Here is a 15,624-nt window from a genome sequence, read left to right as displayed (position 1 = left end):
ACCTATTTTGAACCAGTAAACCAGTCACAGGTGTGGAGCACCCACGATGAGCCATCACCTCTCTGTCACCGACTGAAGCGACTGCCGGGGTGTGTGTGTGTGGGGGGGGACACGGGGATGTAGCACGGGGAAATTTCACTGACGGTCAGAGCGCGTTTGCTGCTGTCAACAGAGGGAGGTCAGAAGCCAGAGACCCGGAGGTCCGGCCACAACCACACCAGCTTTCGTGACCTGGTACCCGCTACTCCTCTCCGCCCCGGCACAGTCCGGACGGCACAGTCCGGGCGGCCGGCGGGATCGGGGCGGGCGGTGGTTCGAAGGCGCGGCGGCGGCGGGGGAGGAGCGGGGCGGGCGGCACGGCGATAGCGCTGACGGGCAGCGGCAGCCGCTCTTTGTCCCCTCCCCTCCCCGGCGCGCCCAGCCCAGCCCAGCCCAGCCGGCAGCGCGGAGCGGAGCGGGCCGGGCCGGGGATTCCCTCCCCGCGCCGCCGAGGTCGCCATCTTCGCCCCCGAGCTCGCCTCGGACGCTGCCGGCCAGGCCCCCCGGGAGCCACCGGGAGCCTGCGCCGCGCCCGCCCGCTGCATGTGACCGCCGGGCGGCAGCGGCCTCCTCTCCTCCTCCGCCGATCTCGGCTGCGTCCTCCTCCGCCCCCGGCGCGGCGGGGAGGGGGCGCGGGGCGCCCGGCAGCGGGACACGGCGGTGCCGGGGCGCGGCGGGCAGACAAAGGAGCGGGCGCCGCCGTGGGCAGCGGTGAGTGGCGGGGCAGGGTGCGGGGACCCCGCGCTCGCCGCCCTTCCCTGTACCTGCCGGCGGGCTGGGCTGCGCCGCGGCCGCTCCCTTCCCCCGGGGGGCCGAGCGGAGGGATGGGGAGGGGGGCGATGCGCTGCCGCCGCCGCCTGGGACAGCCCGGTGTTTCCCGGAGCGCCGACCCCGCGGCCGGGAAGCGGCGAGTGCGGGCCGAGCGGGGTGCCCGGGGGCGGCGGGGGCCGGTGCTGGGCGGGGCGTTGCGGGGGAGGCTCCGGCCGCGCTGCTCGGGCAGTGCCGCGGGCGCGGCGGGTGATGCTCAGCGGTCATCGCTCCTGGCGCTCGGGCAAAGAGAGGAGCGAGCGGCAGCACATTTTCTGGTGGGCGATTAAAAAAAAAAAAAAAAAAAAGAGAGATGAAGAGGGGTTGTTTTTTCGTGATTTTTTGTGTGTGTGTTTGTGTGTGCGGGGTTTTGGGTTTTTTTGGGGGGGGATGAGGGGTTGGTTTGTTTGTTTGTTTGTTTGCTTTTTTAATGGTCGTGTTTCCCCGCTCCCTCGTCGGAGTGTGCGGCGGTAGGGCAGGTGCTGCTGGGGTGCTGCTGTGGGCAGGTGGACGAGCGGCGGGGCAGCGCGGCCTGGGCTCGGGCTCTGCCGGGGCTGGGCTCGGGCTCTGCCGGGGCTGGGCTCGGGCTCTGCCGGGGCTGGGCTCGGGCTCTGCCGGGGCTGGGCTCGGGCCGTGCCCGGCGCAGGGCGTGGTGCCGTGTCGGGGATGCCGCGGCGCCTCCTCCCCTCCCTCTCTCGCACCCCCGTCCCCGAGCCCCGCGGCGCTGCCCGAGCGCTACCAGGCCGCCGGGGAGGGGAAGGAGAAGCGCTGGGACACAACAGCTATGAATTTCGTGCGCGCCCAGAGAGGTGAATTAGGATTTAACGCGGTCACTTGTCTTCTGGGTGTAAGCGTGAGGTTTTGAGGCAGTGGCTCCGTGTATGTGGCCGTGTGCTCTTACCGGAATTATAACTCTTTCTCTCCTAGGCCACGAGAACGTGAGGCTCTGTGACTTTGAACTCTGAAGCTGGATATGCATTAAACTGTAAGTCTCCTGATTTTGTTCCTGAACTTGAATTCATGAATGAAGGGAGTAACGATTTCATGTTTGTGAGACAAAAACTGGAGAAGTAATTTAAGTGAAACCCTAAGCAGGCTTTTCCCATGCCCATTACAAGTATATGTCCCTCCTGGAGTGTGATAATTGGTCAAAAATAGAAAAGTAAAGAAAGTCTATAAAACCTGGGGAAGAGGTTGCCTTAAGCTTGAGTTGTCTTAAGCTCTTTCATTAGGTTTTGTTTTGGTGATTGGTCTTATTTAATCCTCAAGGGCTGACAGTCACCTTTTAAGGAAACACCTGTAAGCGTAATACTAGTACGTTTCCCTATATTTGACTGAAGTAATTGAGGTTAGATACTACTTTTTCCTCACTCATAAGCAATATTTAGTCAATTATTTTGTTTAGGTAATAGTAGCTCGTTGAAGGTACAGATACATTTCTGAGAGTTGTTTTTTATGATTTTGAAACATAGATAGGTTTTTGAAAGATGTAATAAAATACTAGATTTCTACTATAGTAATGTTTTTTGGAAGGCAAGTGGGGCTGTTGTAGATGAAACTGCAGAAAGTGATCAAGCAAACGATTACAGCCACTAATGAAATAAGTAGGAGCTCAAATAAGCCAAGAGTTAATTCACTGTATAAATTTAGTATGTACATAAACTGAATTGTGTGTCAATAGATGCATCACTGCTCTATTAAATCTGTTTTCTCCCATTAGTTTGGGTGAGAAACTAGAACCTGGATATAGTTTCTGTATATCTAGGTTGAAGTTGTATAGCTTAGAAATTACATCATGCAGTCCAGAAAATATTATATGGCATTTCTGCACTGGAGGAACGAAGAACTCTGAAACTGTTGTTGTGCGTAGCTTGTCCAGAAACGTTACAGCTCTGTCGTGCATTATCTTTTGCCTTAAAGGCTGTTTTGCTGAAAAAATAATTGTTGATTTATTTATGCTGTCGTATAACCAGATGAAATAAATTTGTTGTAAATTTGCTGGTAATTCTGACCTTACAAGGGTGTTGGAAGTTCCACGGTGGCTTGACGTGCAGTCTGTGGGAAGCCATGTGGGCATGTTGGCTGGTCAGGATAGGGAAAAGACAGTTGTAAGTGTTTTGAACGTCCTATCATGGTTTCTGCTGTCCAAAAACCAAATTGAGTTGATTTAGAAACGGGAAAGGGAGATGAGAAATTGGGTGTCTTTCTAAATATTTTGCCGTGCCTTTTTTTGCCTAAATATCAGAGCTTTCATTGCAGTGATAAAACATTAACCCTAGAGTGGTGATCATGTGGTATGGAGGCATTGCAGTAAACAAGAAGTATTAAATGTCTCATTTCATATCTTTCCCCAACAAGAAGTGTAAATGACACTGTCCTGGGTTTCTGGGAGCAATGGTTTGTGGTGGTGAATTAACGCTAATCAGGAGTTGTTGCTGTAGTTGATTATCCACTGGGGAGGAGCCTGTGTAACACCTGTTAACTTGACCAAGATTTTTAGAGCAAGCTTGCACAGACCCCTAAGATATTTGTGCCAGACCTTCTGACTCCCAGAGGTGGGATGTGAAGGAGTTTCTTTTTTTACCTCTTTAGTTTCTTCTTGCTAGAATTATAGTGCACTGTTAGAAAAATACTTTTTTTCTGTAGAATTTTTTTCAAACTATTAGGAATATCACTGAGATATTTGCTTTGCTTAATGTGATTTATAGACCAACCTTTAGGCATGAAGCATAACGTGAAATTAAATTAGTCAATAATGTAAAAAAAGCCCCCAGTGTTGAAGTACTCCTTGGAAATAACTGTCTTGCTGATATTTTTTTTTTTGGGGTGGTTGTTGTTACTTTCATTTTCAGTGAACTTAGCTTGATGTGGAGTGACAAATTAGGTGTAAACTTAGCGTACCATATTGCTAAAAAAAATCTCATGCCAGTCTGTTTTGCAAACTCTGTCATGCTTCCTGTTAGCTCTGGGCAGAAACCCACACGATCATTGTCATTTGGATAAAATTCAAATGTAACTAATTTTTACTATTTTTTTTGAGTGATACTTTGACTCTTTGAATTAGTTCTCAGTAACTCAGTTGCAGCTCTTGATTAGGCTTGACAGACTGAGCCCAGGTACTAAGTAGCAGTTTATCATATAGTTAATTACTGCAACACATGTTTTTATAGATAGGGTTCTAGCTGATGTTATAGAGTGTTGCCTTGCGTAAACATAGGTCTGAATGGCCCGTTATCTTTGGTCCCTGCCGTACCTCTGGGTGTCTGTTTCCCGTTCTACACCTCTGTGTGCATAGATAGAGAAAATGGATGAAGACTAGTGTGGCCCTTCCTAGGGCCTTGTTGTACCTCTCTGTGTCACATTCATCAAAGCATGTTTGCTGGTAACTGCCCTATGTGTTTAACATCAGTCTTCTTGTGTCTCCTAGTTTTGATATTGACCTTTAAAGGGGATAAAGTGTTTGAAAAGAACTTAGGGTGTTGTGAAAGTGTTAGTCACTGTTTTGATGCTTCAAAAGTGACAGAAATGCTTTCTTGTATATGTTGAAGGGCTATAGAGAAATGGCTGCTGTTTACCCCACAAACATGGCTGAAACATATAAATGCCTGTCTTCCAATGCAATTTTACCAATTCTTAAAGTATATTTAACAGGGTTAACATGGAGTAGTTTTTTTTTAATATCGTAGCTGTCTTGCTGTATTACTTTTGCATTAAAAAGTACTGAAGCGAAGTGTACACAATGACTGCACAAATAAATGAATTTATTTTTTTTTTAAAGAACAGATTTTTGATTAAACTAGACGGAGATTCATTAGAAAAGCATGGACTTGGTGTTCCTTCCTGTAGCCAAGCCTGGGAGGAAAATAAAGGGGAGAGGAGGAGGAGAAATGCTGCTCTGAAAGATGCTGATCCCGAGAGAGGTGGATTGGATTTCTTTTTCTTTAAAAAACTTCAGTAGATCTGAAGAGAGGCTTGTGGTTATTCACAGTCACTTGAAGGTTTCATGTAATTTTGATGAAACAAGTCTGTCTTACATGATTAGTATCTCTTGTTTTATTGTGTGACTAGTAATGGTGTTAAGAAATAATGACAAATTCAAGGAAGGAGCAACCTGAAGCAAATGGAAGTGGGTAGGAGAGCAATCAAACAGCTGCACTGAACATGTTGAAGTGAGGGCTTCACATAAAGGGCAGATTGAAGAGGAAGTTCAGCAGCAAGAAAGCTGGCTGTTAGTAACAAACTGAATGTAGGAAAGTTAGGCTGGTGAGTGTCCTACAAGAGAGTCTGTGCTCAATGAGTTACACAGATGGGTAACTGTGCCTGAGCACTCCTTTGGTCTCTTTCAAGTTCAGTGTTTTCTGGGTGATTGTAAGTGGATGTGTGAGACTCCCAGTCCAAGGGTAACTATGTTCTAAGAGGATCAGTAGTTTCTGTTGAGCACCTAAACATCCAAGAGGAAGAGGAGCTCTCTTGCTCATATACAAGGCACAGTTAAGGGAGTGCAGACCTACTTCAAAGCAGTCTTACATATTCCTTGTCAGTGTCTCATTAACAGAAGGGCTTGGAAAGGAGGTGTAAGGGGGAAGATGTGAGGTGTCAGTGTGATCGTCAGCAGGTTTTGCAGGCTTCTTCTGGAAACATGACTGAATTGTATTAACTTTCTCTTCTGGTTTAGTTAGCTTTTTGTCCAGTCAAATTGGCAGTATTTTTTGTGAGATGTCAGAGGGAGAACTCATACCTTCTCTCTGCATGTGCAGTAGGTGCAGGAGTGGTGCATGGGAGAAGGCAAGCTGCTTACAATTGCACTTCCTGAAGAGCTAGGAGCTGCTGTTCAGCTTGCTTCAAAGTTATGGCTAAGCTATAGTCAACAAACTACTGAAACGGGTCTCTGTGGGTTGTGTTCAGTGGATGGCTTACTTATCTGGCTGGTGTTGAAAGTAGGGATCACTTTATAGGCCAACATCTAGTAATGTCAAAGTTCTGTTGGGTTGCAGTTGCCCGAGCACCTGATCTGATACTGTGGTAATCAGAAAACTGTGAACTCAGTCTTTCACTGAACAGAATTTGAATCCTTTCCCCTCAGTTTGTAAATTGTAACAGAAGTGTCATGGCCCAGGGTGAGGTTTGTCTGCACTATATAAACCAATGCCTCTGTGCTGGGGGAGAGGTGCTGGAAAAGAAATTGCAATTCATCTTCATAGTAAAGGAGGAAGTTTGAGCTAAACAATAAGGGGCTTGTAAGGCTGGGAGAATATCACACGTGGTGATGACCACTGCGATCCAACAATTTTTGACAGCTTAACAGTTACAGTATTAGAGTTGCACTTTATGCAAGCAGGGATAAAATACTGTAAGTATCTCTGTCCATTAAAGCTAAAAAAGAGAATGGTTTGTTTTATCAATGTATAAACAGTACAAGGACAAAACAGTGCATGAACCAAGTAGCTGATTACAGACTTTATCATTGTTTCCTGGATGTTTTGGTATCTTATGCTTTTTTACAAATTGCTGAACAGCTCAACCTGTTTTTTTTTTCTCACTGTACGTGCCTTGAACTTTATCAGTTGCTACACAGAGTTCAGAAATGTTTCCTCAAGAAAACTTTCTTTCCATGAAATAGAAAGTGTTTTGTCATCAAAGCCTTCGCAGTCAAAATCCCAATTGTCCTCATAGAAAAAATAAGTGTGTCTACCTTTTCAATGAGGTTTGTAATTTTTTACTTTAATTTAGTGCCTTTTCTATCCCAAAGTACTGGCCTATCATGTATGGGCTTGATATACCCTTCCTTTTTGGAAGGGGACTTTCTATCATCTTTCTTGTACTCACCCACTGAATTTGGAGACCAACTGTTTAAGTCTTGAGTAAAAATAGGACTCCTCTACATTGCATCTGGCTTCCTTGTCAAAACCGTTATTTTACCAAATACTGAAATATTATATGCAGAAAGTGCCTTGTTACATTTATTGGTTGCTTTTATCTTACAGCTCATTTTCACTAATTCTTGTGCTGACTCTTTTAATTGGCCCCACGTGATGCAGCTATTAGCATCAAACACCAGTTGCCAAAGGAATTCCACCTACTCCTTTAAAGCTTCCTGAGAACTATTTCTCACTTGAGCTCAACTATCTATTTCCCCTTTTAACTCTTCAAGTCAACGGTATCTTGCCCTGACTTTTTGCACTAAAGTTCTTTTCTAATAAGCTGAGTTTTATAAGGTTTGTTCTGCCTTGATATAATTAAAAAAATTGAAATTGATGTAAGAAGATTGTTTTAAGTTAAGAGTAATTCTGTTTATTTGAACTGTGTAAACAGATTTTGAGGTACAGTAGAAGCTGTTTCCTCCAGCCAAAAATATGTGTGAGTGTTTCAGAAGCAGGAGTTTACCCATTTTATTTGGTGTTGATATATCCAAGAAGTCAATGTGCAATGGACTGGAAGAAAAGTTTAAAAATATGTGTTTTAAGTAACCTCTAATTTTTAAGCGGATAGAGGAGGGAGCAGGGAATGGTCACTCCATACATTTTGTTAATGTATTTACTGTTTAGTTGGGGCACAAAGAATCAACAATTGTCACCTTTGCTCCCAGTCCTTTGCCCTCTGTGTTGTCAGGATATGTACATATTCACAGTAAGATGATCCTTATTTCTTAAGATTTTTTTAATTATTATTATGTATTTCAGTTGAAAACTGTGATAAATTAAGGGAAACTGCAGCAAGGGCAATCCCATTTGGGAGAAACAATAGGCACAGATCTGTTATAGTTCAAAGTCCAAGTGTGCCTTTTAGTTAAATAGTATATAGTATATAAATTAAGAATTCCTTTGAAAAAAATACATTGTTCTGAAAGTGACACTTCTATAGAGAGCTGCTCAAATATTGACTGAGATAATGAATGATTCTAGATTATGCTTTTTGTACTGCACATATGCTATTTCTTTTTTCAAATTATTAAACTTCATTCCCTATCTTTCAAGCACAGAAAGCATGATGTGAAAGCTTTGTTGCTTTATTTCTCCTGGTTGAGGTCATACTAAGATGTTTTTGTCAGTGTTCCTCTGTACAGACAACTTTATCAAAACTGTTTGTGACTCGCTGTCTCTTTAATTGTAACTTAATTTGTGTTTGCATCTATTCAAAGATGCTGAGGGCATTTCAAATGCCATACTGTTCCAAAGTCCCAGGCAGCAAATTGTGCACATCACCATGGTAATGTGTGTGTGCACATGTGGGAGGAAGGCTAAAGTTGGAATCTGCATTTAACAGAATCTGTTAATATTACATATGTTCAGTGGCACTAGCACTGCTTGTTCTTTGACATAGATATGTTCTTTGCTTAATTAAAAACAAAGTAATATAATGGGCTTAAAACTCCCCCATGGTCCGTTTTTTAATTGTTGGGTTTTTTCTTTTTTTGCGATTCTGAAACAAATTCACTGAAATAATCAGATATGTGGGTAATTGTTGAATCGTCTTTCTGTTCGGAAAATGGCACATGATAATCTTGAAATATAGCAAAGAAATTTCAAAAGTTCTTTGTTCCCTCTCTGAGAACTTATGGACAGGCTTAAGTCACTGTTTTCCAACTAGAGCTACCTAGCAAGGACACTTGCTACTGATAGCACGTCCTTGTGATTTCTGCCAACTTACTGTGAATGTTTAAGGTTCTCGATTTTTGGGTAAGCCTATCTGGATGCTTTTGTACATGCAGTTGTTGCCTCAGTCACAGAATTAGTTCTGAAGTGTCATCAATACTAGTTTGTTTCTTTTTTTCAAAGAGGAACTGTTTTGTGTTCTGCAGTGCTGAAACTGGTTCTTAATTGCCCTTATTCAGTCAACGCTGATGACAGATAAACTTATAAATGCCTATGAATTTATAGGAAGAGTGGATAGGAGTGAAGTTAAATCTGACTTTTGTCTCTTTACTACTGTAGTCTAAGTAAACTGGAGATATAAATATATTGGAGGCTTGGATGAAGAGTGATTTGTTTTTTCCATTACTATATTGATTGTCTGAAACCTCTAAGTAGGAGAGCTATGAAGGTGGTGAAGGGTGTAGAGTGGAAGCTGTATGAGGAGCAGCTGAGACTTGGTTTGTTCAGCCTGGAAAAGAGGTGACTGAGCAGAGTCCTCATTGCAGTTACAACTTCCTTGTGAAGAGAAGAGGAGGGGCAGGCACTGATCTCTGCTCTGTGGTGACCCCTGACAGGACCAAAGGGAATGGCCTGAAGTTGTGTCAGGGGAGGTTTAGGCTGGATATTAGAAAAAGATTCTTCCCCCAGAGGGTGGTTGGGCACTGAGCAGGTTCCCCAGAGCAGTAGTCACAGCATCAAACCTGACAGAGTTCAAGAAATATTTGGATGATACTCTCAGGCACATGGTGTGATTGTGGGGCTGTCTAGTGCAGGGCTAAGGGTTGGACTGTGATGTTCCTGGGGGTCCCTTCCAACTCAGGGTGTTTTGTGAATCTATGAAATTCTGATGAGTTGCAGTAACTTACTAGTTTAAAAACACTGACCCACTGGCATTGAGAATTACAGAGGCATTGATATGGGTTCAAAATGTCAAGTCATGACTTTTGTGTTAGATGGCCTGAGGGTGTGGGCTTCTTCACGCTGTCGTTGCATAGGTAAACCTAAAACAAAACCACCAAGAAGGATGTGGAGTTAAAATGCTCTTGCTGCATAGGAGTTCAGATGACTCAGAGAAGGCTCATGAGAGCTGCCTGTGCCACCAGCAGAACAGAGTCATTAGCCTGGCGTGACATGAACCGTCAGACTGTCCCGAACTTACACGGTCGTCTGTAGATCTGAGCCGTCTGTGTGTGCACTCACATTACTTGGAGTATTTGGTTTTTACAATGCTATTCACTTGTTGTACACAATCTGTCATAGTAATAACGCTTATTACCGTGGTGTTCTTCCTTCAAAATGCCAGGCCTCCTTTCGAGAGCGCCGGTGTGGGAAGTGATGACTTTGACAGTCTTTGCCTTAAGGAAACAACTTGTGTTTTTTCAAGGTTGTTTTTGTGAAGGCTGAACACTGTAGGCAGGGGAGTCATTTGTATATCTAGTGACTTGCTTGTGGAGGAGAGAGACGTTTAACGTCCACTGACAGACTATCGCTCTTCCCAGTTCTTTAAAAGACAAAACTTGAGGGTCAGTAGGACTTCAAACAGTGGTTTGGGTGGGATTTTTTTTTGTTCCATTGATTCCCTCGGACTTCTATTTCTGTTGTGTGCAGCATTTGTAGTAGCACACAGGTTGATTGCCACCTGGGTGACATAAAAGAGACAGTTAAGGGATTATTCATACTAGAATTTGAAGGAAAATTTAAGTAAATTACATCCTTTACGTGATACATCAGTGAACCTGCCATGGCAGGTTATCAAAGTCTATATTGGCAGCTGTGAAAACACGGTAACTGCTTCTGAAAAATGTGCTAAATGCACCTTCCTCCCACCCAAACTCCTGATAGTCTTAGACTCCTTCAACTGTTTCCTTACAAAAAAAACGAAAGCCTTTATGGTAATAATCTGAGAAAGAAGCATTAGGGCACAGATACTTTTCCCTTCATTTTAGAAAGGCTTAGGCTTTCAAACACTGTCATACATACTGAGTGTCTCCATACTAAAAATTTAGTTTGTCTAATTAGAGTGAAATATTAAAACATTTCACTCCTTATGTAGCTGAATTTCTGCGCTTCCAGCCTCTGACCAAGGTATCTTTCAGTCTTCTCCTTAGTGTATTCGTGCAGCATTGTCCATTGATCTTCCAAGTAGACTTGTGTGTCACTGATGAGCCAAGGAGTTTCACTGGAATAGAGAAGAAATAGGAAAGCCAGATACCAGCACAGATAAACATGACTTGGAGGTCAATCTTCTAGGTGTCTGACACCTACTGGTTTCCAAAAGAATTATTTTATTTTTTCACTCTTTTTGTCCTCAGGGAGATTTCTGGATGCCAGCTGAAGTAAATGCAAACATTATAAAGGATTGAAATGTCTTAGTCTTGCTTTCTTCTAAGGATCTCTTGAAAAAAATGTTTGAGGTGGGGAAAAGGTGTTCAGAGATAAGTTGAAGCAGGCTGCTCTCCCAAGTCCTCTCCTAGGCTAAGTTGGTGAATAGCATTTCTTCCTCCTAAATACATATCTAACTGTAAGTTCTGTCTCTAATTTGTTCTGTAAAGGACTCTAATTTTCAGATTTATATCCCTCTGATAGGAATAGGAGAAAGTAAAATGAACTTTTATGATTTTTTTTTTCCTCAACTTACCTTTAATGTTATGTGCCTTATGGCTCTTTTGGTGCCAAATATGCACAGCTCTGAACTCACTGACATTTCCTGACTCTGGTACACCAATTCATTTAATAGAGCCATAATGAATGTGAACAGTTATAAGCTTCATAATGAAATAATAAAATGTGCTTTACTGGCTATCTCTAATTTTCTGTATGTATGTGACTTTGCCATTGGCTGCAATAGGAGGATGGTTGTAAATCTCTGTGAATATACTATTTATGTCTATGGGGGTGAACATTACTTAGCAGGTGCAAGACTAGTCCTTAGTATTTTTTTCCCTTTCTGTTTCAATAGCTTGCAAAAGGATGAAAAGGTTAGATGTTATAATGAAGACTGTAAAACCCAATATAAAATTTAGATTATCATTTTCTTATGGATAAACCAGTGAAACTGCTAGAGTTCACTGCTTTTTTTTCTTTCAGTGGAAAAGACTGAATGTTCGCAGGCTACTTAACTAGTTGTTCATGTACCTTAAACTTATGGTCTCTTTAGCTTAGAAAATAGTTTTTCTTATGACACAAATGCATTTTTAAAGCTTACTCTACATGTGTAGCGTTTTCAAGTTCTGTATCAAATTTCATCCTGTTCTGTGTAATTAGAAAACAACTTAGAAAATGTTGTGGGGCTACACTGATGATTTTCCTTCCTGAATCTGATACTTAGGAATAACAATATTAATTTTCTCAAGTCTGTTAATGCTTGTGATGCTTCTGTAGCTGCCCCATTAAAATATACTTTTTTGGCATTTAGGTTCTCTAAAATAATGTGTGTCTCCTCAGTAGAAGCACTGTAGATATGTTTCACCTTTCTAAGGTAACCTGTGTCTCATTTACCTTATTGATTTGTACCTTGTCATCTTCGTTTTCATACACAGGTTTCATAGTGAACTCCTCAAAAAAAGGCTAATATGACTTTTAAGCTGTGATAGACTAAGACACATAAGAAATCATCTGACCAGATAATATCAGGATGACGATAAAATGACCTGCTAGTGTGGCGACGTTAATGATTTCTTGTAACTGGTTAAATCAGTAATTTAATTATTGCTTAGAAACACAGGCTTGAAAACAAGGCTTCAGACAGGCATAAAGCTTCAAATTGTCATGCAAATGATAACCCTTAGACAATTGCTAGTTATAACTGACTTTTTTAATGAAAGAGTGATGTGGGCAGATCTGCAATAAGCTGTCCAGACTTAACAGAAAGTGGGCACGGCTTGATTAGTAGCGTGCCTTGGCAGTACCTGCAAACAGCCATTCTTTCCACTCTGCTGTCATTTAATAGCCTTTCAAGCCAAAAGTCTACCATTTATAGAAATGGTTTTGTTCATTAAATTCTCCATTGGGATGTGGGCTTCATTCACGTGAGACTCCAAATAGCTGTGACATGATAACTTACAACCACTGGTCCACATCTCCTCATTTATGACAGACTTTTCAAAATGTTATGTACAAGGATAGCTTTCATTGTTCTGTCCTGCTGCTCTAACAGCATGGCCCTAGATTTCTAATGCTACAATTTAGGAAAGTCTATAAGTCTATACTTAGTCTAATTTTCTTTAAGGAGAGGGGTGGAGGAAGACATTCGTCTTAGAAGTTGTAAATACAGATACTCTTATTTTTACCCTTACCTCATTTGTTACATGTTGAAATTGTTTATACAGAATTGCAGTCTCTACATGTTCAGGATGTTACGTATGCTATCAGTGTGTTCTTGGTGCTAACATCTCATCATGCTGAATTGTCTCAATTTTCTCTTAGTAAAATTTACTAATATGGATCTTTCTCCACTTTGCTTTCAGTTGCATTGCATTTGAGTGAGGAGGTCTTTGCTTAACTGCAGTTAAACTGGTTGTTTCTCACAACTATATATCAGATATTGTCTACAGAGTCTTGAACTGGAAGGTAGCTAATTTTCAATGATAATTCAGTTACAAAATTGACACCTGCTCTCAAGGTGCATGTTTGTGTTGCTGGCATTAAGGGGTTTGTTTGCTTTCATATTGAGGTTGTTAAGCAACCAGTGTGGTATCATGTGCTATAAGCTGGTTGCTCGGTTGTTTTGTCCAAGGAACAATTTATTATGGTATGGTTGTCTTTCCTCCTCTTAGAGGAAAAAAGTCATCATATCTCTATTTACAGGTATTCTGAATATTTTACATAGTTTATGTAGCTTATGTGGAGCCCAAGTACCATGCTGTTGAAGTGTTTTTCTTGTGTGCTCTGTTGCTTTGCTCCAGCTAGATGTCCCTTCTTTGGGATCTGTAGTTCTCCAGCCCTCATCCAGCAACTCTGCACCTTTTTTGTAGTCTGCTAAGCTTATTGTTCTGTTAATTAAAGTTTGCTTTTGTCCCCACTTCATTACTCTGAGGTAACTAAGAATAAACAAAGAGTAAAAACCTGTTGTCTCACTCCTTAGCCAAAGGAAGGAGACTGGAATCTCATACTTTCTGCAGAGTCTCCTTGTGTCGCTGTCAGGACTGTGCAATAATCAAACATTATTTTCCTGAAGGCAGTTATAGCCAATTCTTAATACTGTTTCTTTTAGTAATCCATCCATGTGACATATTTGGTTTTTGAACACCCAGATTTCTATCCTCATAAAAAAGGTGCTCAGAGCTCTTGACATGTAGCGCTGTGCAGACAAGTTTCCCCCTTTCCTCCCCAACATATTTCTTTTGTTTTAGCATTTTTCGGCATTTGTAGTCTATTTTACTTGCTCTCATCTGCCTTAGCTCTTTGTTTCTGGTCCATAATTTTTCTGACAATCTTTTCTGAAAACTATGTAGGTAAAGATAAAAACCCCTTAATTTTACTTTTTAAATCTGTCTTATGTCAGTCTGAGAGAAAATAGAAGACTCAGTTCCCTAGGTTGTGAACAAGGAAGGGCTGAAATATGACAAACAAGACCCCTGGAAATGTCAGCAAGCAAATGCCTTACCCTGTAGCGTGAAAATTAAAACATCAGGTATCTCAAGTGTAGCAGAGAGGTGGGGCTTTTTGTTTGTGGGTTTGTTTTGCTTCTTTTTAAAAATAAAGTCTACAAAACCACTGCCCTGCCTAACACAGGAAATGCATAAAATCTAATTTGCTGCTGCATTTACCTTATTTTTGCGTGCACATTTGAAGCGTGAACTTGATTGTTTGGGGTTTTCATCTTTCTGTGCAGCTTCTGTGTTTTGAAGACCACTTCTGATATATGAATGCTGTCGTGACAGTTTGTCATTACAGGTGGATGCTCCCTAAGCACAGGCTGTTTTCTGATTTATTGTGTTTGTGTTTTTGGGGTTTTTTTTTGGATACGGGTTTAACAGCAGTAAATAATCTGCTACCACTTCAAGTAGCAGTGATTCTTCTTGTCTCTCAGAGCCAACTCTTATGAATGTGTTTCCTTTCTATTATTGCCTGCAGTACTTGTAATCCATCCTTCCTTTAACTGAGAACTGCTGAACTCGGTAACAGATGTCGTGGATGATAACTCAATAACAAACTTGTTTGCTAAACCTCACACACATCATGAGATTTAACTGCCAACACACTTTTACTGTGCAAACTAGTACAAACTAGTTATTCCCTGAACTACCTGGTATTACCAGTAGTCTGAAGTCTGATCATTAAGAAAGATTACCTAGCTAATCTTGCAACAACAACAACAACAAATTGGAATATATATCTAGTTCAGGGCCTTTCCACATGCTCCTGCCAATATTAAAGTCTGAGCCTAGCAAAGAAAGCAGCCAGAGCTAAGTAGTTACTGCTTTTGTACCCTTGCTCCTTATTTACTTTGTATAACTGTCATATGTATGTATATATATATATATATATAAATTATTTATGTCACTGAAAGTTTCTTCCAACACTGCTGTGAACAAGGTAGCCTCTAATCCTTGAATTCATTCATATATGGAAGTAGCTCTGTCATTCTGACATCTGTGGTGTTCTGCAAAAGAGAACTGTTGGAGAAACTTTTGACTCTTCCCCCTTGGTAGCTGTTTTCTTCCTGGAAACATGAACTTACATTGCTCTTCATTGTGAATAATTGGCATTAGGAGCTGTAATACATGGTCACTTATGTTGTTTTTTTCTCTTTTCCTTGCTCTCTAGTATTGGGGATCTCTTCACTGAATAACTTGCTGCTTAAAGAAAGGACTAGAGTAACTGAAGTTGGGAAAGTCAGGTAGGTAATACTGTCACTTTATATTTCACATTAAATATTGATGTAAACACAAATAACAGATCTATGAATATTTGTTGTGATACTAAAACCATCAAAGCATAATATGGATTTTAAGCTTAAGTAGATTGGACCTGGTTTCATGGCACTTTTTGTGAATTCTAAGCAACATTTCAAGTGCTTGGTGAGAGCCCCTGATAAGTCCAGCAGACCTATGATAAGCAAATGTACTTTGTGCTCATAATAAAGACAGATTAATATTCATATCTAATTGACACTAATTTTGACAGGAGGTCCAGGTATAATTAA

The 15,624-nt window shown here is 41.7% G+C and overlaps 1 protein-coding gene across 7 annotated transcripts in view; it reads left to right on the top strand.

Annotated features, from left to right (window-relative positions):
* Nucleotides 1–675: 675 nt before the first annotated feature.
* CDC42SE2 (CDC42 small effector 2) overlaps nucleotides 676–15,624 on the top strand; it is an 80,769-nt gene continuing 65,820 nt past the window's right edge. Inside the window, exons 1-3 of one of the 7 annotated variants that reach the window (XM_017837211.1) lie at nucleotides 676–750; nucleotides 1,774–1,831; nucleotides 15,246–15,318. The gene's annotated coding sequence lies outside the window, so the exon portion shown is untranslated. Of the gene's footprint in view, nucleotides 751–1,016; nucleotides 1,125–1,539; nucleotides 1,694–1,773; nucleotides 1,832–15,245; nucleotides 15,319–15,624 lie in introns of those variants that run through there. The other 6 variants (XM_017837212.1, XM_017837213.1, XM_017837214.1 and 3 more) reach the window with 6 other exon arrangements.

Source organism: Lepidothrix coronata, unplaced genomic scaffold (genome assembly GCF_001604755.1).
Source record: "Lepidothrix coronata isolate B3197 unplaced genomic scaffold, Lepidothrix_coronata-1.0 Scaffold296, whole genome shotgun sequence".
Classification (NCBI taxonomy): domain Eukaryota; kingdom Metazoa; phylum Chordata; class Aves; order Passeriformes; family Pipridae; genus Lepidothrix; species Lepidothrix coronata.
This window is presented reverse-complemented; position numbering and strand designations above follow the sequence as displayed.